General features: G+C 40.3%; 1 protein-coding gene across 6 annotated transcripts in view; it reads right to left on the bottom strand.

Annotated features, from left to right (window-relative positions):
- The window catches only part of rbfox3a (RNA binding fox-1 homolog 3a), a 528,049-nt gene that overhangs the window by 326,193 nt on the left and 174,773 nt on the right, over positions 1-27,083 (bottom strand). The window contains exon 1 of one of the 6 annotated variants that reach the window (XM_041975744.1): positions 10,187-10,302. The exons of the other annotated variants lie outside the window; for them this stretch is intronic. The gene's annotated coding sequence lies outside the window, so the exon portion shown is untranslated. Of the gene's footprint in view, positions 1-10,186; positions 10,303-27,083 lie in introns of those variants that run through there. 6 annotated transcript variants of the gene reach the window in all.

Here is a 27,083-nt window from a genome sequence, read left to right as displayed (position 1 = left end):
ACTGAGTAAATTGCAAACAAATAATTTTTTTTTTTTTTAATAAAAACTTGTCAAAGTGGCTTTAAAAATGACATTATATAGACACCAGGGTCCCTTTTCTTTAGTGGCATCTCCAGTGACATTTCCATTCGAAATATGTCCAGCAGAGTTGTTTGTAACTCGTGTCCCACATGGACCAACACTGCCCGCTACACAATGACAATCAGCTAGATGGATCTGCACCACGACGATTTCTGAGTCCCTGCAGGGAAACGTAAAAACCACAAACGAAAGCATGAGAGATTACTGTATTTGCAGCAGTCCTTGAGTTTGTACTCTGTGTCTGGCTGCTGTGTTCAGCCCGCTGCAGTGCTCTGTCATTCCGGGCACACAGCACACTCCCAAGCGCTCTATTTACGGTGGCCGAATCCCCGCTGTGTGGAGCAGGAAGAGTATAATCTCCCAGCGGTATTCCAGGTGGTGGATCTACCAGTGTTGTCTGTGCATACCAATGGCAACCTCACCTCTGTTTGACAAGATGTAATGTCTAAAGAAAAGAAAACAAACGGAAAAACAGTGAAAGAATGTTGGAAGAGAAATAACGGCGTCTTATAACACTCATTGCCATATCCACTACTCCTGCTACCGTTACTACTTTGGTGTCTGCTGCTCGTACCTCCTGCCTCTGTGCAGTCACACTGTGCTGAATTCAATCAAGCGGTCGTGTAAAGCAGCTACATCTATGTGGTGTTTCTGCACGCCGCCACCTGCAGACACATAGCTTTTTCTTTGGGTTGTGATCATCTCAGTTAATCTCTTCTTGACAGAGGGCAGCAAGAGATATGTGCAGTGCAGATGTTTGTACGCACTAAGAAGCAGGAATCGGGGGAGACGAGGAGGAAGTTAGCTAAAAGAGACTCTACCAAGCATTGGTATCCAAACCAAACAGTTCAAACCACAAGCAATTATATAGTAACAAAACCATGAAATCCATGGAGCTCCACTGTCCAATTTACAGCTTCTGCTAATTTCTCCACTTTAAGCAAACCACACAAACAAGGGGACATATAAAAACAGAGACTGCTGATTACAAAGATGTCTGTCTCATCACTGTGGGACAAAGATTCTGGGAGCTAGCAGCCAGAATCAGAAATCATGTCTTACTTTTGATGTTTTGTGGTAAAATGTTTGATTCCAGCTCTTAAAAAAAACAATACTCAAGAAGGTCCTGCTGGTTTCCATGTTTATAGTAAAGAATTCACTCTTCCTATCATAAATTATCTTGGGCTTCACTTTCTCCTGGATCCTCATGGTGTTTCTAAGGTGAACATAAGGCATTGATAGAGGTGTCCACCTTCAACGTCAAGCAGTAACAAACTGCTCAGCTTCACTCAGAAATTACTGACTAGACTGCCATCACCTGGTTTTCAATGAAAATAATGTTTTTTTTTTTAGGAGATAATTATTTACACTTTCTACTGTGTTCCAGGTAAATTTACTATGAAACAGTAAAACAAATCTTGACTCTGACACTTCTGTAGTAATCTAGATTATGTGTATACATTATACATGCAACACTTGTAGTTAAAATATATTTAATTTATTTTTGGGTATGTCATTTTGGACAAGAGGCAGAAAAAAATAGACCTTTTCAAGACGTGATAGGATTTTTTTCTGAGAAGAGGAACTTTTCTGCAAACAGACATTTTTTTAGAAAGACTTAGGTGAAACTGCTGTCTTTATTGTCTTTAGATTACATAAAAAAAGATACACTCTTCAGGACAGTCTTTAAACACCTATAATAAAGCCCTAGAGTGATGAAGTAAGAGCTGGAATCTGCAAAGTCAGGTGCCAGGTGACTTCTCTCTTGGGTATATCAGGTCTCATTGGTATGTGTGGTACAATGAAGCCGTGGCTCCTTTCTGATTATGTCTGCTGAGAGCAGGGCTAGCCCAGGGTGAGAGCCAAACCGACGAGCCTGCGATGGAGGGAAGATTCACAAAGCCTCTGTTCTCACACCAGGGGATCCCCCACATCATTTAGCGCCTCATGCAGATCGCTGCTAGTGGCAACACAGCCCTCTGGGCCCGGGGAATTAATGTAGCAAGCAATGGCAGAAGTGATTTATTAAAATAACACAGCCTGATGAGAGAGGAGCCAGGGTTGCTCCTCTCCAGCTCATTCCCATATGCCACGAAGGGAGGAAATGGAACCATATAGATGCTACACCGAAGAGCAAGAGAGAAGAAGAGACTGAGGGAAAGTGGACAGGCACTACACAAATTGTGCAACAGTCCTCGCTGTCATTGCTCATTTATTTACCCTCTTTCCATTTGAGTCAGGCCTTGTATTAAATTGATCCCTCCTGCCGCGTTTTGCCTTGTTGAACAAGCGCAAAGCTCCGTTAAGTGTCTGTGAAAGGCTGGTGATTGTGTTTGTGGCGCCCCGGGTGTGCTGCGGCTGTCCGCTCCCCTCTATCTCCTCTGGACAGACGGGATTAGAGGCTGAGAGAGGGGCTGAATGACCCTCTTGGGGGGGCAGGAGACAAGCCGGCAGTGAGCAGCAAATACTCACATGCAAATACACAGTGACAAATACAAACCTATACACACATTCTCCCAATCACACATGCACAAAGAATTTAAACTGAGCTTGCCCTCCAACAGATGCATGACCATCCACAGGCATGACCACAGGCAAAGCATGCAGTGGACCATGAGCTACTGTATGTGCAGAGAGTTACTGCATGAATCCTCACACTGTGGCTAACTGCAGCCATGTTCTTGCATTTTATCTTCTTCTATTGTAGCTTTATCTGTCTTCATCTAATTTTTTATTTCTTTTTAAAAAGTTTGTTTTATTGTACTTTTTAATGCTTATTATGCACCCTGTTATGCTTTTAATGCTTTATGTACAGTTCTTTGAATTGTCTTGTACATGAAATGTGATTTCCTTTCTTATTCTTAATGGGTCCCAGTTTCAATCATATTACATGAAAGCTGCACTGCAGAAAAAAAATCTGCATAGGTATTTGTTGGTATCTCACAAGGACACGTTCCTTGTGACCAGAAGACTCTGATCAGCTGGTGCTCATTATGATGGAAGTGCAGAATTTGCTGTCACATTTTAGGGTAGGTAACGGGTCAGAAAGCTGGATTCAGACTTGTCTCAGAGAGAACAGGCGATGGCAAATTAGTGGCAACGTTCTCAGTAGCTAAATTTTCATTCATCGTTACTGTGGTTCAGGTGGTTGCGGTTTATTACACTACGTACAGAAACGCAACTGATTCTGAACAGGTTATATTCGTCGTCATCAGAATGCTGGTCAAGCTAACTGCACAGCTGTTAGCTTGACCAGCATTAGCTTGAAGTTGCAATTTTTTTTTTATTTGGTTTGGTATGAATGGAAGTGATTGTGCAAAATCAACTCGATGCATCCTGAATCCTATCAAAACCATTTTATGGCAGCATGTGTTTTTGGCCAACGTTGGATCGCTATCCAGTGAATCAATACTGTATCATGATGGAACTTGGGATTTATACCGTTTGACATTTCTTGGTTACATCACAAGTTTGGCTCACAGCTTTTCAGCTAATCTGTGAAAGACTGATGGCTGTGTTTGCAGCGCCCCAGGTGTGCTCTTTTCGCTCCCCTCCATCTCCTCCACACAGACTGACTTGTTTTCAGTATTTATATTTGGGTTACAAGATTCTAAACCCATGTGTCACACAATGTCTCCTTCTATCCTAACTTGCTAGGCTGATGCAAAGGTTAGCCTATAATGCTAACCCAACAATCAAGCTTTTACCTCTGTAACCAGATTCTGTTTACTAATTGCAATTCATTGTATTGATTTAGTTCATTTCACCATCTCATCCACCTCTGGGTTCACACAAAACAAAAGCATAGAAACCAACCTCTAAGATGTGCTAAGTTGCATTTTGCTCCTATTACCACAAAAAGACACAGACATGGGAAGGTCTCAATTTTTGTCTTCAATTATTTCTAATTTCCTTCTTGTAAAAATTTGATCTTTTTTCCTGTTTTAAATACGTATTTCTTAATTGTTAATGGATTTTTCTGTATGTGAAACCTAGCCAACGAGGTATAGACACTCATAATGGATGGATCCCCAACTTGGGCTAAGCCATAGGCACTGTGTAGAACCAGTGAGGAAGCATAGCTAATTAAGCTTTAGCAATTCAGTGTATATTTAATCTTTTGAAATGATGCATTTAAGGCAAGATCATAATCCCTTCCTAATTCTAACCAAGTCATTTTTGATTCCTAAATATAAGTAACAATGGTGCCCAAATCTTATCAAGCAGAGATTGAAAAACAAAAAGAAAACTCTAATAAACATCATGATCACAGGGTTGGTCTTTTTGTCTAACCTCCAAGTCTCCAATCTCCATCTGTAGATTTGTTTATAAAAACAACTGCAGCTCTCTGAAAAAAAAAAAAAAAAAAAACACTAAAAGATGCCTTGAGCGTATGTCTGAGATGCCCCCAGATTTTCTTCTTATTGCACACTGCAATAACAACAGGTTGATTGCTCATGGGAGTTTAAACATTTACATATATTTACATCTTAGACTTTGGGCTGACACTCTTATCCAGAGTGGCTTATGATACATGGAGTGGAGTAATTTCAAATAAGTGAATTGCAAACACTTCAAGCAGTCAAGTGCAAAGGTTGGATTAAAAAAAATCCCATCTGAAACCTTTGTCTCTTTTATTGTGGATTTTCGTTATTTGGGGAGATGCTGGTGAACTCGGGTATAAATTTAGCATGACTAAAGTTAAAATCTACGATTTGAAGGGGGAAAAAAATGGAGGCCCAGAAAAATGACTTTACACCTCAGCTCCCTGAGAGGTGGCGGAGCACATCTCCCAGTCTGCTCTATCTGATCCACGGAGCCCCCGGGGGATGTTACTGTACGGCTCCCCCGTCAAAGCAATGGAGCAGCACTCATTCACATCAAGGAGCACACTCTGAATCCATTCAGATGGGATGATTGCGATGCTGGGCACCTTCCTCGGCAGGGCAGATAAGTGGGGAGGCTCCAGTCGACATTTACATCTCATACACCTTATCAAACACCAGGTCTTTGTCATCATATGTTACATTTGAATAAAGCAAAGCTGGAATTTTTAAGCAGCGTGAAAATTCATCAGACCTTCCGTCCAGCGAGGCCCCTTGTCTCTCCGAGCAAATAACTCCTGGTTACCTTATTCAAACTGAAACTGGCAGGGCTCAAATCAAATCAAGTCAAATCAAATTGTGCTTGAATGGAAAAAAGTGAAGAATCGGGGGAGAGAGCAAAAGGGCTCAAAAACAGTCATGTTTTCTCAGACTTCTAGTTCTTATTAACAGCTCGGAGCGGCTATTTACCAAATAACGATTCGAACAAAGCTTGCTTTAAAGCAGAAACTGCTTTATTAGATTCAAAGTCAAACAGGGAGAAAGGTAAGGAGGTCAGTGCAGAGAATATAAAGATCAGTGAAAGGTCTGAGTTTTATACATGTTGCAGTCAATATTTTGACTTTTCATTGCACAGCTGAGTTCACAGACGTCCGATAAGAGAAAACGTTGGGAAAACGCGTGTGTTTATCCAAAGACTTTAAGAGAAGAAGTGAGAAAGAGGAAATGCATGCTACACAAAACACAGTAAGCAGAGATAGAAAAGATCTGAACACATTCCTCAGAAAGATGAATGGATCCAGACAGAAAAAAAAGTGGTGAATGGAGACAAAAAGACAGAGGAGGCAGACTAAGAGAAACGGAGTGAGAGGAGACCTCGAATTGTGCCAGGTTTCTCTGCCTTCAGTTTGAACCTTTATGGCAAAGATTAAATAAAATAACAATGGGTTACCATAGCAATAACAGTGGAGCACATAACTAAGTATTATGAGAGATGGGGAGCATCTGAAGGGAGGGGAGGAGGGGATCCAGCTTCTATCTGTCAGCCGCAATGCTCCATCATCAAAGCTCTTCTCTACTTTCAGGGCCAAGACTGAGACACACCAGTGGATCATTAGTCTCCAGTGAAGAAGACAGTCATTTATCCAACTTCCTTTCTTCTTCTCTCACAAAAGTTAAGAGTAGTGAGAGAAGGTTTGTGAGGAGAAGAAAAAAGAAAGATAGAGGAAGTAATCTTTTTGCAGGAAGTCAATTTCTCTGGGCGCCAACGCGGCTCCCTTTGGGCTACCTGTGCAGGTATCAAGCCTGCGGTCTGTCTGTGAAGCACCGGCCCTTTGCAGCACATCAATACGCTGAACTTTTCCTGCCGAGTACCTGAGCTCTCCTGCATGACCCGCTCCTCCTTTATCTATTCTGTTTAAAGATACCGGTTGCAGGAGGAGCTTGATTACCTCCTGGGACAACCCCCCTCCACCCCCCACGCCTCTTTAAGTTTGCCAAGTGAGAAAGTCCTCAGAAGTTTGTTGACAGATCTCTGCTGCGGCAGGAGGGAGCGATGGACATGGTAACCTTGGCTCTCAAAAGGACAAATGGAGGGGTTTGAAAAGATCAAGCGGGAGGGATTTTGTTTATAGAAGAGATGAGCAGGAACAGGACAGGTGCACGTAGGGAATATAAATAAATATATAGGTATAAGTACAAGGTGCCATATGAAGAGCCTTTTTAGGATTCCTATTCTACATATTGAGGTGTGATCAAGATGAAGCACCATCACGAGAATCTCTTTCATGTGATGAGGAATACAAATGAGAGCCTGAAGGAAAGAAAGTGTGGGAAGCGCAACTAAAGAAATTTAAATGCATTAAAATGGCTGGCTTTTATTGCTTTGCTGTTTTCATATATGAATACAAGACGTGCTGATGTGCAGTCCAACAAGGTTGTTTAAAAATACAGAAAAAAAAATCAAGGCAAAGGTGTTATGCAACCGCTTGTTACATACTGCATTACTGCAAGTGGCTTTTGGGTGGTATGAAGGCTTCTCTGTTCTCTTCGTCTTAACTGGCTCGACCTACAGAGATAAAAGGCTTACCTGCTGAGGTTTGCAAGTTCATTTTTTTGCTGTTGCAGCTCATGTTTGCCACACTCCCTACATTTAACACCATTGTGTTTTTAAAAGTCCAATTAAACCCGTTTTACAGATTCATGTGCAGTCTCCATTTTTATGTTGCAGCTTTTGAGCCACAACAGATGGTAAAAGTTGGAGAAGATCTCAGATGCTTTGCTTTATGCTGTACATAAATGGAGCTCAAGTATGTGACGATATGTCATTGTTTTGTATCTGTAAGTGAGCTGCAAACGTCTTATTAGTGTTTGTTTGCCCACTAATATAACAGATGTAAGGTTGAAGATAGAAATCTTTTTGATATCCCTTTTCCTTGGTAATGTTTTTCTGGTTACCCGCTGGTACCCAGGCCAGGCTGCTTTTAGATCACTGAAAACACTGAAATTATTCCTCCTGTGTGATGTAGATACAAACTAGGCTTGCTGTATTGATGAGTCTGAGAATAAGTCCAGAGACTGTCTTTGTTTGCTTTTATGACCTTTTTTTTTTTAATCAGGCATAAGGAAGTTGCTCCAGTGTGGCAGCTAGAACAATTAAAAAAAAATCTGTGTTTTTGTTTTAAAGGTGCTAATACAAATGTTTTATATCTAGAAACAGGAAATGACATCAGTAAGCTGCAAGTGACTTGATTTCCATCCAGTCGTATCCAAAAACGATGACTAGCATACTAATCATACTAGTTAAATAGGAATGTAAGTCTTTGAGGAAAAAGCCAGCTGCACAAGCAGAAGTTAAATGAGTAACAAACTTGATGTTGAAGCAGTTTAGCTTTCTGTTTATTATCAAACTGTAACCCATTAAGGCCTGACCCCTTACCAATGGTAAGAAAAGTCCAATTTTTGTATATGAGGTTTTTATTTGGCCCTTTAACAAAATGTAACAAAAAAATTACCATTTTTTTTTTGGGAGGAATATCTACCATTTATTACCATTAAAAATATTATAATGTGGTTTTCTGCTTCTGGGTATCTATTAGGGGACAGAAGACAAGGATTTTGAGCAAAGTTTATACCATAAATTGAAGCAAAATGTCTCAGAAACTGTATGTAACCTATATGTCACGTCGGGCTGTTATGGGTTAACAGAATAAAATGTTAAATAAAAAAGTATTGCTCTCTGGTGTCTTTACAGTTCTGCACTGCAGCTGAGACTTCAGCTCATCTCAGTCAGACTGACTCAACACTTGTGCCACTTCATACTTTTATAGTTTTTCATAACCCATAGCATGGCTCCACGTAACACAAACTATGTAGCAGGATGATAAGATACGAAGCCAACAGCAACATGTAACAACAACGTTATTAGGTTTGCAAGTAGCCATATTTACATGCACAAAATTTCCTCAATCGGGTTACAATTTAGCTTAGATTTGCACTGAAAAAGTTATTCTGATTATGGTGCATTTACATGCATCATGTTGGAACTAAATTAATTGCTTTTTAATGCACAGAATTGTCTGATTTTCTGCAAACAGCAGGAGGAACAGTGGTTTCCATCACTGTGTGCATATTTTTTGCCATCTTACAGATTTTAGTTTTTCCTTCCTTAGTAAGTTCCTATAAAATCTCAAGCAATACTTTTACTTAGATTTGTTTCAGTGATAGTATGTATTTGTCCCGTCATGTCTTCAATCAAGTGAATTTTTTTTCTTTCTTTCTTTCTTTCTTTCTTTCTTTCTTTCTTTCTTTCTTTCTTTCTTTCTTTCTTTCAATAAAATTAAAATTGAGTAAAGATAACAGTGTAATACAAGTGGTAAAGTGTGGCATTATCCAGTGAGGATCATTTCTACCTAAATTTTGGAATATGTTTTCATGCACACTGATATGAACAAAAATCAGCCTAACAATCTGTCTGGATTAGATATTTTGATCAGTACAAGTCTGATCATATCAGAATAATCTGATTGCTGTGTTTACATGAGGCATTTTTATTCTGATCAGGCTTTTAATCTGAATAGTTGTATCCGTGAAAATGGCTAACAAGAGCAGCTAACTTGCTAATCAGGAACAAGGGATGTTGAGCGGGGAAGCAGCTCCTTCATCCTGCAGTGAATCACCCATCCTTCACTCACTCCTGTATCCACTCCTGAAGATAAATCAGTTTATTTTCTTGCATTTAATTCTATTGTTGGGGTGTTTTTCAGCCACCTGATGCCAACAGCTAAAGCAGATCCAGTGCATTCCTTTAAAACGCTTCACTGGATCCACTTAGTTGTCAGGAATTAATGGACATCCTGCAGCCGTAGTCTGTACCGTAAAGACAATATGTCAGGCTATGACTGATTCCACCAGGGACATTTATAATGCTGGGATTCTTCTCATAATCTGTACACAATGATGTTTTTCAAAGCCTTTGCAAAAAATGCACAAAGGAAGTGTGAATTCAGGTGATTCAGCAGTGAGACGCAGTTTATTTGGACAAGATGATGAATATGCCATACATCTAGTCAAGCCTGTATAATGGATCTCTGTGTCAGGGCGAGACTTCGAGGTGTTTCCTGAGGAGTGCTTGGTGTATAAGAGTGTGTTTATGTATGTGTGTGTCTGGCTTTGAAGCTGCTGGGCTCCACAGGTACACAGGCCATCGATCACATGGTGGGACCATTACACACAGGCAGGGGTGGAGGTGGATAATGCTCCCACCGCTGCCACCGCCTGGGCCTAGACCGCTTGAGGGTCAAGCGTTTGGCTGGCCAACGGTAATCAAGCCGACAGCGGGATGCCTGTCTGCATGACAGATAACGTCACTGACACTCATCTGTACACACCAGCACGCAAATACACCCACCTCTGCACACACATACGCCCAGTCTGCAGGCTGTCCTCTGTAATGCAATAAGAGGTGTGCATGCGGGAGGTAATAGGTTCAACAATTTACACTGAAAGTTAAAAAATTTATCAGAAATAGTTATGCAAATGCTTGTTTGTGTATTTAAATAGCTATTGGACTAAAACTCAACACAAAGCAGAAAATAAATGTTGGTTTTGGTCTCATGACGGCATTTTTATGAACTAATCATGTTAAAATAACTAGCGTTATCCCTTGACCCTTAAAACTGTTAAAAATGTTGTTTCCTCTGAGCGCTATCGCTTACATTGTCAAATGTTTCACAGGAACAGTAGTGTGTAACTCTGTGGTGTAAACAGTGATGATCGCTTACCCTTTAGGTGATCTATCGAAGTCTTCCAGGCATTTATATCCCGTCCAGGAGGTTTAAAATCCAGCTGCAAAATGTAAAGTTTAATCAGAGACTATATGGTAAATCCACAATAATCCACAATAACACCATTATTTATCACATTTTCCTCATCCAAAAAAAGATCACCATCACTTCTATGTTGCTCTATTTTGATCCAGAAGTTATGATGAACTTCCTGTCAAACTTTTCACCAATCACATTGACGGTAACGTCCAATCAGGAGCAGCCAAAGATCAACAAGTGAGCAGGAAGTTCTATGTGTGTCTGAAAAGAAGAAAAACAATGCTCCTCTATGGCTGGAATAAAGCCAAAAAGATGTTTCTGATGCACGGTGGCACCAAAAAACAGCTGACCAGAAATAACTGGAAATGAGGAAAAAAGTGTAAATATGTAAATCGTTGTGTGTTTGTTTCAATACCAATATTTTTTTCTCCTGAAAGTTAACGCTTCAGAGAATGATGTGCAGATGAGAAAAGGCTTGGTCACTGTTGATCTGTGTTTTATTTCTACAAAGTTTTGTTAGTAATAAATTCTGTTTTCTTGCTCTGTTTGGCCTTTATGCTGCTAAATCTATTATTACATTCATTTTACATCTTTTTAGCCTCATAATCTGACAACTGACAACATAATGTCTGGATGTTTACTAGGATTAAAAGAGTTCAGCTTCTACAGGCATTTTTACAAAAAAAAAAAAAAACAGGCTGTCCAAAAAGGAGAACAAAAAAACAAATAAATAAATGAACAAAACAAACAGCTTGAAGTTTGAAGGGTTAAAGCTCCTTGTGAACCATTTGGACAATAATACAGTAAAATAAGCTCCAAACTCAGAAAATAAAGTAGGAAACTGAGTATCAAAACCATAGTTGCATAACTAGCTAAGGGGTGAAGACTCAAAATGGGTGAGTTAAATATAAAACTGCTCATGTGAGCTGCGGGCCCCTAGAGAATCAGTGCTGGGCTCATCAGTGACAGCTCCACCTGTTCAACACCTCCACCTCCACCACTCAAAAAGACCCCTCAATACCAAGAGGTGTGCATAAACGCTGAGCAAACACTCCCACGTCATTCTGATGCATAAATCTAAATCCAGCTGCTTCCTGTTGCTGTCTATATGTAAAACAGACCCCAGGAAGGGATGGACAGACCAATTAAGCAAAGGTAAAAGACACCTTTGATTTAAGGCAGACTATAAAGACAACATTTTTCAATTTAGTAACATACTCTACATACATGCAAACTGTCAACTTCAAGCCAAAACAGCTGCTTTTTGAGCTTCCAAATGGCAGGTGGAAGACCATGTGAAAAGGAGGCGGTGGAGACACAGATGGGGAAGGAGACGGAAAGAAAGGAAGACAGAAATAGAGGAGAGCAGATAAAGAGGGGAGAGGATATGGTGAGGAAGCAGAGCGTAGTAGAGCCGGCCGCTGGGACTGTGAGGAATGAGCTGGCTGTGCTATAGGAGGCCTTAATGAGCATTCCCTGTAAACCCTGGAGAGTTTCTCTACAGCTCTCGGCCAATCTCTGTCTTTTCTCACAGCTAGCGACGTACAGACACACAAAGCCGGGTTGCACGGTGCTGTATGCATAGATGCATGCGGGACGTAACGAAAGGCAAACATGCACACAATCTCCACTCACCGGAGAGTGGGAATTTGTCCAGATATAATTCACTGTCACCTCTGCAGGGCACACAGTCGTTTAAATCCTCTCATAATGAAACAACATTAACAGGCTACGTGACACAATTCTCACTGCTCCTGCAGACGGCGTTAATATCTTGCTCCATTTCAATTCCATTGCATTAAATTGGTACAGTGAAGTCAGCGTGGATCCTAATAAACCAATAAACACCTCGGAACCAAAGAGAAAAGTGTGGCAGCCGTGCTCAGATAATAGCCACTTTATGCATTAGCAAAACACCTGTGGTAATAATGACTTCCTACTATAGGTCTGGTTTTTTTCTCTGCAGACTAATGTGCCCTTGATTCCCTCTTGACTTATCACTCCTTGCAGGTGTATTTATGGATGGTGGGGCACAACAGATGCACCCTTGTCTGTGTGCAGAAGCCTCAGGTTTTTATCCCCCCTCCGCTTGCTTAAAAAACAGCACCTTTATTTTTTCCCCTCAGGAAATGGCTGAATGACAAGGTATCCTGCAATCCTGAATTATGGCTTGACGCATGCAGGCCTGAAAAATGGAAAAATGATGAACAACGGAACAAAAAAAAGGAAAAAAAAAAAAATCAGAGGGAACAAGTTGCAGAGGTGACAGTAACGGCTGTAAATCCGGTAGTGGGACAGGGGTGGGAGATTAAGCAGGGACACGATCACAGAAGCGTGTAGGTGTATCTTTTGTGTTTATTTTCTGCCTTATTGTGTGCATAGCTATCTGCAGAAGATGAAGAGGAGGGAAGCTTTATTTAACAAAATAATTAGACCTCTCTGTTGCCTCTCAATTCCAGCCTTCGGTGGCTACGAGGCGGCTGCCCCCTGAGCTGGCCGGAACTTGGAAACCATCCAGAGCCGCTGAACGACTCGCTCTCATTAACTATTAACCAGTGACTCGGGCCTTAAATCATCTTGGTGGTCCCCAGCCTGCTGACCCTGCTGTGGCTGGTGGAGGCAGCTGCTGAGCGCCGTTTCATCAGAGCTGGCCCACCGGACACCCTGCTGATTTAATGGGCTACAATTACGCTGCTTCTGACACAATATACGGCAGCATTTATAGATTTCCTTCCCTTCAGCTCCACAACCAGCAGAGCCAATACTTTTTTTTTCTTCTTCTTCTTTTCTTTCCTCCCTCGTCCAACCTGCCTGACATACAAGTGCTCATGTGACTAAATTACATGTTGTGAATTGGGTGACCTAGAGGCTGGTGTATATGGTGAACGCTGCATCGCCTCAGGCTGTTGCACCATGTATGAACCACATACGGTATGATCAGGCTATACAGTAGGCCGGCTCTACCTTTACTGTATAATGCAGCTGTTAATTATTTATTTTAAACCCCGTAGGAGGAGGAAGAGGACTGAAGATGGTTTCTAGCAAGTAGCTGAAGCTACGAGTAAGTGGTGGAACCATATGGCTGACGTGCTATTTATGTATAACTGGTCTGATTAAGTCAGGTCTTGAGGCCCCAGAGTACAACACTTAGTTGATGGTGACTGGAATGGGCCAGTAGGACGCCACCACGCCCAACCATGCACAATGGAAAAGAATTAGACAACACTCCCCAGAGAGGCCTGCCTTGTTTTCTTTCTTGCGTTAAAGAAGATGCGCTAAAGTGTGTCTTACTATAAGTGGATCAGAAAGTGAGGTCCTCCAGGCAGCTCCGGGTCTTCATCAATCATACTGTGGAAGTTTATCGATTGTGTCCGGACTCGTTATGACACCCGAGAGGTGCCATGCTTCCAATGTGCATCCTTCCATTGGAGTTGTTGAGAACAAGAGTGTAGGTTTAATTCCGATATTGGTAGTGGCATATAAGTGTCCAATAGAGGCCCGTGGATGACGGGATATATTTTTTAACTCATGACAGACGTTTATTTGCAATATCATGTTATTGAGCTGATAGGAAAACTGAATAAAGAGACTTTTATAATGCAAAATATTCTATTCAGGGACCAAAATTCCACTACTTATACTCAGCTTAATGAAGCTTTGAAGGAAAATGTTCCAATTAACAGAACAGCAAATAGTGATAAACACAGATCATCATCATCATCCTTATAGTCGTAATTGTTTAGGAAAAGAAAATGTGGGATCAATTTGACTTGTTGCAGTTGCATAGAATTTGTGATACAAGAGATGTTCATTTTTACATCATTATTATTTTAATTTTAATTAAACATGTTAAATTAATATGGTCCATTTTTTAAGGATCTGCACCAAATAAAAATGTCTTTTCTAGTTTGTACAATATTATGCGAAGGTCAGGTAAAGACTTCAGAATGTCAAATTATGGTTTTGATTAAATTTTAATGACTTATATAGTCACAACTCTGTCTCCACTTCATTTTCTCTTCTTCATGAACTACTTGGCAGCTTTGATTCTGTCACCTGACAAAATAACGCAAAAGCCCCTTTTTCCCACCAGGGGAAATTTTTCCATTTTTCAAAAACCTCGACACATTTCCACCGACACTACCCTGATAAAAAAAATAATAATACTTTCCTTCACCTCCAAACTTGCCCTAAAAGAGCACCTTATAGCGAGGTAGGACTTTCATATGTCCCAAAATACATGGGGGCTCTGCATATAAACTGGTTTGTGGCTACAAGCATGTTTATTTTCCTCTGTGTTTTGATGGTTTGACAAATGGAGCTACGAGAAGTGGACTGATGAGGTCCATGCGAGGACGACATTCACCGGGACATTAAGCCGGAAAATCGAAACAACACAGTGTCTCGAAAAATAGCCCACGTAGTTGGCAGAGCTGAATATAGGCTGGAACGTAGGAAAAAGTTAAAGAAGCACGATTTTAAGGAGCTGAGCGCCACAGTGGGTCTGACCACCGTGTCAACAAGTGGTATCAACCTGATTACACATTTTTCACAACATTGCGTTGGGAATGCACAGTAAATAAATACCAGTTGATTTAAATTCCTGGAAATGTCCGCGAAAAACCTCGTATTGATGCATGCTAATGAAACTTAGCTTAGTGATCATCATTATTATTAATAAGTCAATAGCAGCTGAGAAAATTATTTCTCTGTGGAAGATGTTGACTCACTCTAAAATCCACTACTTTCCTTTTTCCCCTCCATTCAGTCTGAATGAATGCAGTCGTTAGTCCTGTTCTCGGCAACTAGCTAGGACTAGCTAGAAGCGCTAGCTGTTTGAACACAGTGAGTGACAGCAGAGACAGCTGATCACGTCAGCAAGAAACATGTGTAAAGAGCCAGTCATAACTGTTTAACTGGTGAGATTTAAAAAGGTACTAATCTCTTGTACGATGGAAAATGATAGTGACAACAGGACTAGCAGGATATTAGTAGGAAATATGTCCATACCGTCCCTTCCCGGTTCTATGCTAATGGTTGAGAAGATGCACAGAAAGACGTGATAAAAAGTTGATTTTTTTCATTTTTATTTATTTATTTTAGTCAATGAGTAACAATTGATCAACTTAATTTGAAAATTAAAGGAATTTGTTCAAAAGAAAATCATAAAAAGCTAAACTTTTGCTCTTACTGAATACTTCCAGCTACTGATGCTCCTTGAACCGACTCTGAACCCTGACACAACAACCCACTGTCCTCTAATTACGCTAATCTTGGCATGCCACCAGCTTTTCTTTGAAGGTCAGTTGAGTAAAATGAAAGTCTCGGGGGGGCAAGGCAGCAGACGGGAGTTTGGCTCATCAGTGGAGGGAAGAAAAGCAGATGGAGAAAATAATCGACTCAATAACACCAGTTTTGTTTTGGACTTTGCCTTTAAACTTGATTTTTTTAATTGGGGGGGTGTTGAAGTTGCTGCGGTCCTTTTGAGGAACATTTATCTTAAAGACAATAATAAATGTGCTTTTCCTTCCATGACAAGTCAGAGTGTGTTGTGAGGAAGGCCTGTGGGCACAACAGCAGACCTATTTCAATTACTGGAAAAAAGCAGAGACGTGGATGATGGTTCAGAGGTCAAAACCAGGCTATGAAATAATCCCATTAGTTTTTTTTTTTTTTTTTTTTTTTTGGCGGGGGGGGGGTGCAGGAATCGGAAGCAGAAGCTAGAAACCTCATTTACGAAAATACCCCTAAGCCCAGATGAGAATATAGGAAGAGAAATCAAGAAGTCTTATTTCTTTAGAACCTTAGAAAAATGCTCTCAATTAAAAGAAAAATTAAGGTAGGTTCTGCCCATTAAAGTTCATCTAAAGTATTGTTATTCTTATTATTCTTTTATGAAGAGCAGGCTTGACTTTGAGAAAACTATATTTTTGCAAGCAATCTGCAACATGAGCAGAGCAAAATTCAGGGAAAAAAGTGACATCGACCTCAGTGTTCTCCGTTGGCCAGATTTATCTCTGACACTGGAAAAGCCTCAGTAAGAGCTAATGATTCAGACCTGCATCCTGGTGGGAGGAAACCTGCTGGGTAAGAACCGGCCTGTAGGAGATGGCTCCCAGGCATGTAGGAGGCCTTTGTGCCAAACACAAGGCCTGAATCCACCACGCCAGCGCACAGTGACAGGAAGAGGCAAGCAGATGAAATGCCGGGGCCTGTCCTCCTACTCTGTACTTCCTGAGATGAGTATGCACTCACACATCCTATGAGAAAATATATGCTGTATATGTCGACTGTAAACAGAATGCCCCCCCCCTGTGCAAGCATGCCATGTTTATGTGTTGTGTAATGTTACTTTTAGGTTTTGTTTGGTGGGCAGAGTGGATGTTTTGGGAGGTGTGGAGGCAAGCATTGGAGCAGGCATGGCCTTTGGACCAGACGTGCTGTGGGGGCCTGAAGCGCTTCACAGCCCACCCCTCCATCACTCAAAGCAGAAGTGAGCTCGACCCGGCCCTTGATTTAGCACTGTGGGTGGCAGAAGCCAGAAGATGGGAATCTTAAAGGAACAGAAAATGCTCTGACCTGTCTCATTTTCAGCCTTACAGATTTTCTTCTTTTCTCCACAAACCCTTGAGCCTCACCGAGTACGAAACTGTTGCATTACTTCCTGTAAACCCGCAACAAGTTACCATACCCAGCTCGTCACATAGGACAATCGATTGGGAGCCCCTTGGCATCAAATTATCATCAAGGTATCCGTTTAGCGGTTTTCAGTGTGCAGGGAGGTAATCTACATTAGTACCATACTGGGTGTATAAAATAAAGTTTGTGTCTTGTATGGGACCTTTTTGTTTCACAAGCCCTTGTCAACCACATTAGCAAGAAAACCTTGATTTCTACGTCTGGGTTGCCATAGCAATGTGTCCCACAGTAGTACAATAACAGCTGAGAAAATTTGGATGTTGCTTCCTGACAGATTTCAGACTTTGAAGAACTCCTATTATTGAAGACTCTGAGGCGACCCTGGGCTTTGCAAGATGACACTAAAAGGCGTCTCCATGGCGCCCACGGCTCCTAACAAAGCGAGTATGTGCGAGTAGCGCGAATGTGCTGAAAGGGTTTCAAAAATTTTGACGTTGGTGTCAATGTGATAATTAGGTTTTAACAGAAAATCAAAAAGCTGGACTCAAATACATCAGCTCCTCATTCTTCTTAAGATATGAAGAAATGAGAAATTTCACAAACAAAATAATAAAACTGAAGACATCTGTTACATGATGATCATTTATGCTGGGTCCATTTTTGAAGAGTAAACATTTCCTTTTTTGAAGGCTTTGTAAATTTTAATGAGCAGACCTATAATTTACTGACTCAAAAAGCTGTGCAGAGACTCTGCAGCGAAGATGCAAATTTTAAGGATTACCCTTAATCTCTTTGTTTTTATCAGTTAGAGCTTGATGTGTCAGCAAACGGCAGAAGCTGTGTTGGAATGAGATGACTGGCATCGTTTCATATCTCAGACATGTCAACTTTGTGTACATTCGAGCTGTTCTGAAGGTTACAAAAATACAACAAACTCTCCATAAATTATTAGAGGATGTCTCATAACACAACTCAAATAAGTGTTTCTAAAACATTTCCACTTTCAAATAGATTAATATGCGTAAAGAGGCTGGATGGGGCCTGGAGGGAGTCAAAGATTTTAGAATCAAAAACGCAGCCGAATGTAGTAACGTCTAGAAATTTACCAAGATGATCAACCTGGAAACTGCAAAATACCACAAAGAAAATAGATTTCCAGACACAACTGTTGTTGAGGATTATAATGTCTGGCAATAGATCAGTTAAAGTCATTTTATCTTTAATTATCGCTGAGTTTGAGTTTAGATACCAAACTTGGTTTGGGAAATAAAATAAAACAAAATAAAAATTAATAAATTCAATAAAATCATTAGTATAACGCAGCTTAGGTTTTGTTGATGTTAACTGAGTAGTTTAAGAAGTTCAGATGCACTTGGTGAAAATAATCTGCTTGCACAGCTAAACAGAAATAACCTACAGTATGTTTCTGTCAAGTTCAAAACTTTTTGACTGGTTTAAACTTTCAGTATTTTTTTTGTTGGAGACTTTTTTTTCCTCACAAAATTCCTCCTCCATCTTCACCTCCCTAGGAAAGTAAAAAAAAAAACAAAAAGAAAAAACAACAAAACAGGATATTTGTCTGATTTTTAGGTGTATGAAGCCATAAATTGTCCGGCATGTATTCTCCGCTGGGTGGAGCGTGCTTATCTGAGCGTGCATGCATGTGTCTGCATGTGCACATGAGGGTGACACTCTGCTTTGTGCAAACAGAAATCATGTAGAGAGAGATGAGGAGCCATGGTGGAAATAGGATAAATTACATCAGACTGTTCAGTTTTTACTACAAGGACAAAGTAGAAACTGTTCTAGAGGAAACTTCAGTGTTTTGGCTGCAGGTTGGATCTTATAGTTGGCAAATGAAGCCGTTCATATCTCAGCTTTACGTCCTTGTTAGAATATTGTGCAGTTTATATATAGATGCCATGTCATGCAAGCTCATCAAACTCTTTTAAAAATATATTTCTGTGTGAACGGAAGCTGGAATTTAGAAGATAAAAGTCACAATATTTGTAAGAAAAATTACAATGAGATTTTTGACCTGGTTAAATCCAATTTTGATGTGTTATGAAGATGATTTGGGCATTTAATATTTCACGTTACTTAAATAGTTCCTTAAATAACCACCAACTGTTAAGTTTTCCTTTTCATTTAATTCATTTCTTTAATTTGATTTTTCTCTTATGAAATCTAACGAAACCAAAACTGTTTGGGATGAACAACTCTATAAAATTTAATACTGATTATCAACACAGGTGTGTTATCACACCTCAAACCTCACACACATCACATCAACCATGACTGTGGTGATGCTGTGGGATTCTGACACTTCAGAATAACAACTAGTTGGACTCTTGTTTCCAATCTCAAAATGTTCACTGACCTTTTGAACAGCTGAGAAAATAGAAACAGCACATCTTCTATTAAGAATGCATCAACTTTCTCCATCACCTGGCATACTGCAGAGGTGTAGCCGTGACAACACACACACACCACCTGGAGGAACTGCTTGAACCGCCTCCCTTCCCTTCTCCTCCCCCTGACAGCTGGCCTGAAATGACAATTTCAAAGCCTGAATATTAAAGGTTTGGAAAGTCACTTTAATCTGATTACCTATCGGCTGCAAATCACCACACGGGAAACTTTATCGACCCATGAGGGTGAAAAAAGAGGTAAAAATACATCTAGCACACATATTTTGACAAATGTGATGATAAATGGAAGTTAACTGGTGGACAGAAAATAAGTGTTGCTGTCTTTTTTAGATGGAAAAAAATGTTTCCATGGGTTATATTAACACTATCCATCACTTATGTGTCATCATTGCTCATGCATGATCCATCAGTCAGATTAGTTATCATGCAGCTTCTATAATAATGTTTACTGATGGCGCTCCCGACAGAAGGAACATATTACTATACTTTATCAAAGACGATAAAAAAGTACAGATGCTGCCAGAAAGAAAAACAAAAAAAAAAAAAGATGGTGACCAGCTTGGTTTGCATTGGTTTACACTTATTCGACCAAAGTCACAATTATCTGCAAATGCATCTGCAAATAGATATTTGAGCTTATCTCATTTACTTTGATCTATCTATCTATATATATATATATAATATATATATATATATATATATATATATATATATATATATACTAATTTCCACCATGCCATAACATCAGCTATGTACCATTGCATACATTTTCCAGTAAATACTTCTATGATAATAATTTAATCTGAATTTTACTATTTGCTTGTGAGATATATTAAACTATATTATTCACCATTATTAAACCATTATTACACCATAAAGTCTGCCCATACCCAGCCGTCTCACCAGGAGCAACTCAGAGGTCTAGAACTCAAGCTGTGCATCAAGGTGAGCCCAATTGTATCTAGACCGTACCTCACAAGGCTCTTTCCCCATCAAAGAAAGATTCCACATCCCTAAAAACCAGCTTCAGTAGTCGAGGATCACACAGTCTGTAGCTTTTTCAGGCTGTGGACCACAAGCCACAGGCACCAAGGCTCGACCATCAGGCACTCACCAGTATAAACCAAACCATAAACCATTTTAGTTGCCTACCGATGAATGGATCCAACTTAACATTTACCTCATTAACCATATCTTCAGTCTTATTATAAATCAGTTAACATGCAGTTTAATTTAAAGTTCTATTAAATGGAACTTTTTAAGTAATGCATATAATTACTTTTCTTTGTAACTAGTTAGTTTTATAATACTGCAACCCCGTTACTAACTCGATTAGCCTACTCTTTGAGAAGAGTAACCAGTATAACTTAAAACTTTTTTAAAAGTTGCCCAACATGTAATAAATGAGCAATGTCCAACCCCACGCTCAGAATGCATCTTATTCTCAGCGTGTCTGACTACACGAACGTTTCCACGAAGTACACACCTGTAGCTACACTTGAGCTCGACGATAATTAACGAACTGCTAATACAGACAAACGAAAAACGGGGATTATTTTCACAAGGAGGAGGCAAACTTACAGTTCGTTAGTGTCGCACTCTCGTCCACAGAAAGCTGGAAGTTACTCCATCGATTTAAGACTGGAATTATCTTTTAAAATAAAATGAAAAAGATCGCGGCTGCGCAGTCACCTCGGCAACTTCTTTCCTCTACGTAATGAACACGGAGCAAAGTAGTGATTAGGCTGTGGCCTCCTCCGCGTAAGGATATAGGTCTAGCATTTCATAGGTCTTTACAGATAGTACAGTTTGCACCATTGTCATGTTTCTTCGTGAAAAGTTGCCATCGTCTTAACCGGGTGTTCCCGTAACTCGCAGGCGCGTGTGTATGACTTTTTTTTTCTTTTTTTGTGGTCAGTGTCCATCTGTACTTTCATCTGTACTTTTATCTTATGCCATCCTTGATGATCTCTTCCTCCAAAGCTCCTCCTCTGATACCTGTTCTCTGCTAAATATTTATTGGTCAACATCCTAACCTCATATCAGCAATAAACCACTTTTCACCATAGTTCCAGTGTACAAACCACATATTATAGAATTAAAAGTACAGTTTCCATGATGGAATGTGGATTGATGATGAAAATTTATAATTTCTAAATTCATTGTGACAGTGTGTGACTGTTCTCAAGTTAACGTTCATGTCTTCATTATCATAGCAACACATCCACAACAAGTTTAAGTTAATCAGCTCATCTCAGTGAGGTGAACTTAAAATTATCTTGTGAAGCATCACTTCCAATTTACATGAATTTGATCAAATTAAGTTTCCTGAACAATTTCATGTACTCATTCTCAGATTTATTAATTTATTTAAGTTCTACAAACTCAGATTGTTTCAGTTTACTGTGACCAGTTAGTTTCTAAAACTTTTTTTTTATTTGAGTAAAGTCCGTTTGGATTTTCCATTAAACAGCAAGGCTCTCCGTCTCATCTGCCTCCATCTGCACTGAATGCTGCCCTCCACCGAGGCTTTAGTCACCACAGCAACCAGTGCTGAATCAGGCTCTTTTTTCTCATGGCTATTCCATCATGACTGCCCCTGTGTGACATGAAAAATCCCAGACAATCTTTAAGTGCCAACAGGAAGAACTTGTTAGTCAGATTTGGCCTCAAACTAAATGGAAATAACCAGAATAAATCAATCTTGCAATAAAAAAAATATATTTACATATATTTCTTCAACCCATGGGTGTTGTGTTGTTTTGGCTAAATCATCTTCTATTTCTTCCTTCAGCTTGAAAACTGCTGTGTGAAGTAAACATGGCAGACTAGATGCGTAGCGAGTGATTTCAGGTAGAGAAATCCTGGCGACTGGTGGCGGTCTGATGAAAAGTTGAATCTGCATACAGAGCCGTTGCCGTCCACATGTTGGGAAGGCAGCTGTTTGTAGCAACAGCTGAGCGGGGCAGGTGGTATTTTAGTCGGAAAACACTTTGAAACAGTCGACTGGTCGGAGTGAGGATGTCACCGACTGGCGAGATATCAGCCTGTTCCACAACTCATTAGTCAAGGTACAGAGACCAGCCAAACAGCTGTGGAACAAATCAGCAGCTTGGACCTGAGCTGCTGATTTCAATGACCTCCTACTTGTTTCAGCGGCCGAAAAATAACACTCATGAAAACCCAACTGTAGTGAACAATTCTACTGTCCCTTAACGCCCTCCCCAGCTACATTCCAGCAGCTATACTTCCACAGCCCAAGGCCACAGCGTTGATATTGCTTACCCAAGTCTCAATGAGCTAATTAAGGGGGCTGTTTCTGAAGTGCTCTTGCATTTTGTTTATTTGTGTATCACCGAAGCCTCGCAAATTACACAGACCAAAGGCTTGTCTGAACTTTTAATCTAATCACGCCTACCGCGAGTCCCTGTTTCCTGGTGTCAGTTCGCCCTAATGAGGCCCGGTCTGAGCCTTGGCCATTAGTGGAGCTCAGCGGTGGAACAGTACCGCGACGAGACAGGCTCGGCGCATCGTTGCCACAGAGCCTAATCCCTGGTCGTTCCCTGTGGACCCGCAGCCATGAAACGAGTTGTAAAACCTCCAGCTGTGCAGAACATGGGTGACATTTGAAAACATACAGGATCTGGTTGGCAAATTAAGAGATGAATGCATTAAAAGCAGCACTTAAACGACATAAAAAGGAGTGCCGGGTGGGCCGTGAATAGATTATTAAACCATTCTCTGTCACATAAACACCAAGGCAGCGCTCTGGGTTCAGACAATGTCAGTTGTTAAGTGCACAAACTTTCATGTATAATGGGCATATTAATGCAGGGCTGTTTATTATCACTAACAGCATGATGGTTTAATGCCACTTACCTTTTATATCAGCTTGCATTCTATGAACTTGCAATATTTTGCCTTGGACAGTTGCACTAATATCCCCATTAGTACAATAATCATACAGAGAAGGTCCCTACACTATTCATTTGCCATGTAACTTTCATTAATTCAAATTCAGAGAGAATTTAGTGCACTTTCCCCATTTCCAATCTGAAGTGCTTTGAATTCTGCTCACTGCACCCGTTTCTGTGTCATCAGCCCACTCAGAGCCTGAATAATTCATAACAATATTTATTAGCACTCTGAGGTACAATTAGATGAATTGGGATTAAGAATTGGCTCGTCTGTGGAGGAGAAAGTAGAGCAGCTCTGCCGATGGATTTGGGCAGGCGTAGCTCTAAAACATTATCAAAATAAAGCCAAGCGGATTAATTCCCTTTCTTTACAGTTTTTTCCCCCACTTGTGTTTAAAAGAACATACTTAATATTCCATCTGCACGAGTAAATCAGAGATGACAAGTTAAAACAAGGGCTGTGCAGAGGACTCATGTTTTTACTTAATCTCCATTTCTGTCAAACATACTCTTTTTTTCCCCTCAAACCTTTAAAGGAGGTAGGGATTTTTTCTATATTTACCACCTGATCAGTAGGATACTTGTATTTTTAAAAATATTTTATAGTAAACTCTTAATTTGGGTTCATAACAGATTACTTTTGTTGGCATGTCATAGCAGGAGGAAGCATCGAAGTGTTATGAATGGCTGCATTCCATACGGAGAGTTCAGCTGTTTTGAATGCTGGTTCATCCTGCAGCACTTAATGCAACTGAGTTATTCATATGTTTTTATGCCATGCTTTTGCTCAGCACCATTTTGCTTCACACATTAGTTTCAGTCGTAATATCTAGTTTTTATTGTATAAATTTTTTGATTGACTGCTGCTGGTGTAATGGTGTGGGGGATATTTTCCTGGCCCACTTTGGGCCTCTTAGCACCAGCGTTTCCTGGTTTAACCACCACAGCCTACCTGAGTATTGTAGCTGACCATGTCCATCCCTTCATGACCACAGTGTAACATCTTCTGATGCTACTTCCAGCAGGATAATGATCCATGTCACAAAGCTCAGATCATCTCCAACATGACAATGAGTTCACTGGACTCCAACGGTCTCCACAGTCACCAGATCTCAATCCAACAGAGCAGCTTTGGGATGTGGTGGAACGGGAGATTCTCATCATGGATGCAGCCGACAAACCTGCAGCAACTGTGTGATGCTGTCATGTCAATATGGAGCAAAATCCCAGCTGGAACTAGCAAGGTGGACCTGATAAAGTGGTCTGAGAGTGTATGTTGATATTTATTCAGTTTAAAAGGCAGAAACTCAATTCTGGAGGTAAAAAAATTTAATTCAATGCAGGCAAAAACTAAGTAAAGAAAACAATGCAAGAGTGAGTTTTGCAGCATATAAAGAGCCAAGCAGAAGACCAGAGTGGTGGATGATTTCAGGAACCTTCCAATGATTAATGAAAAAACAAACCCTTAAACCCTTCACAACGTCCAGCTGCATGAAGAATACTCTCTAGGAGGAAAACCTCTAAATCCAAGTGTACCATGGAGAGAAGGTTTAAAGGAAATCCAGCAAGTTCATCACAATATCCAAACTGCTCACAAGCCACTATAAACCAAAAGTCCAGATTAGACGTAAATATATTAAAAAGCTAGAACAGTTGAAGCACTTTGGACGATGAAACCAGGATCGACTTGTACCAGAATGATGGGGAGAAAAAACATCTGTAGTTAGTTTGAATTGGCCCATGTTCTGCAGCCACATCATCACCTGTAAAGCACATGCAGGGGGTGTGATGACATGGACATGCAGCTTTCCAACAGCACTGGGTCAATAGTGTTTATTGATGATGTGACAGAAAGACAGAAGCAGCTGGATGGATTCTGCAGTGTGCAGGGATGTATTGTCTGCTCAGATTCAGCCAAATACAGCAAACCTGATTGGACTTAACAGAACAAGAAGGACAATGACCTAAAACATGCTGCGAAAGCAACACGACAGCTTTTGGATGTAAAGAGGTCAAACCTTTCATGATGGCGGAGTCAAGACAAAACTAAAGACAGAAAGATCCACAAACAAGCAACAGCTATAGACAGTCACAGTCACGGCCTTCGTCCTCCAAGACAACTTATGGATGTGAAGATACTTTGAAAGCACATGATGCAGTCGGGAAAATACAGGAAGCAGTTTCATGCAGCTGCTGTTCTAATGTTAAATTTCCTGTAAAACCACTTAAAGCATCTGACAAATTAACACTGATAGATGTTTAGATAAATAACAGCAATCTATAGAAGGAAATGTAAGCGTTGGGGTCAAATAAACTGATGCCAGCATCAATCTGTATTAATGCAGATTGGCTCTGGCTCTGTGGCAGCATAATGCTAAGAAACACTCTGAGAGGACTATAAATTCACAACAGCTCTCTGATTACCTGAGTAACCTCGTCCATCCTCTGGTCACATCAATGTCCAAATTCTTGGCCTGAGTAATTTTCAGCGTTAACAGATTGCGACAATATCTTGTTTTGAACTGAAGCGGAAATTAAGAAAATGTGAGTAATAGCTTCAACTCTAAAACTCATTATCTCATCCTGCACGAATGGAAAATGAAGCTGTGACAAAGTTAATCATGCTGTACGGGCAAGAGGATCGGAGGTTTCTATGAAAAATGTTGACCTTAATGCATGACCCATCTATTCAGCTCAATTGTATTTTTCCCCCCCTTTCTCTTCTCTTATCCCCAATTAAAGGAGCTTCCGTCTGCCCGTCTGTGTAACGGATGAAGCCTGCAGTTCTTGAACTCAGCGTTAATTAAACATAAGTGCATGTCTCACAATGACTTATGGTGGTTCGCAGTCCCTCCCTTATCCAGATAATATCCCCAACTCCTCTGGGTCATCACGTATCCACATGTCATACAAACAAGGACTAATCCCCAACTGTTTATCTGAAAAAAAAATGTTTTAAGAATGTACCTGGAAGCTCTTATACAACACTCAAAGCTCTACGGAGGCATAGGCCAATTTATTTGATGCGTCTGTGCCTCTGCGCGTGTGTCTGTTTGTGTGTGTGTCTGTTTGTGTGTGTGTGTGTGCAAGCAACAAGCTGACTGTGCTGTCAATTAAATATTCGTGAGTTCATCTTGGGAGTCCAGCTCATTAGGATTTGTGCAGAGCTAACTTTTATCCCTTATTTTAAAGACTGTAGGCATAACCTGTGTATGTATCCTAAATCTGCTTTGTATTGCCATGTAATGCATCCACATGGGCTTATAATTTCTGTTATTTTGTACATGCTAGTTTGATTCTATTGTTAAATAGGCACATGTACAATGTAGGCCATATTTAAATGTTTAATCCTTATTTATGTTGAATAGCAGCAGCATGCCAAAGGGTGCGCCGGTCTTCCTGATTGCCCTGCAGGGCATTGTAGAACTAAAGAGCTTTTTGTTATCACAAAAAGATATAGATGAAATGGAAATGCTATCTTTAAATCTTTAAATATGCCCTCATTCTTATGTGGAATACTTGTCGTACGTGAGGATGATTTAATGACTTGTAGTAATCTCTGTAAGAAATGCAGTAATCTTGTGTGTTCTTCAACAACCGTTCATCAAATCTACTTTAAACCTTGCAGGGGAATGATAGGCCTGGTGGAAGTTTTCCTGCACGTAAGGCTGACTTCTAGAAACCCGAGTTGTGCCATTGATGATGGAAAGCAAGCAGTTATCTAAAAATGAAAGGATCCTCATATTATACAACTTGTGATTCTGTAATAGTGACTAGTTAGTTTTATTGTTGCTCCTCTAGCTAAATTCATGTGTTGTGTGTGCACATAACACCACACATACATTATCAGCTCAGTGTGTGTGATTA

This window comes from Melanotaenia boesemani, chromosome 2, assembly GCF_017639745.1.
Source record: "Melanotaenia boesemani isolate fMelBoe1 chromosome 2, fMelBoe1.pri, whole genome shotgun sequence".
Lineage (NCBI taxonomy): Eukaryota > Metazoa > Chordata > Actinopteri > Atheriniformes > Melanotaeniidae > Melanotaenia > Melanotaenia boesemani.
Note: the sequence above shows the minus strand (reverse complement) of the source record. Positions and strands in the feature narration are given on the sequence as shown.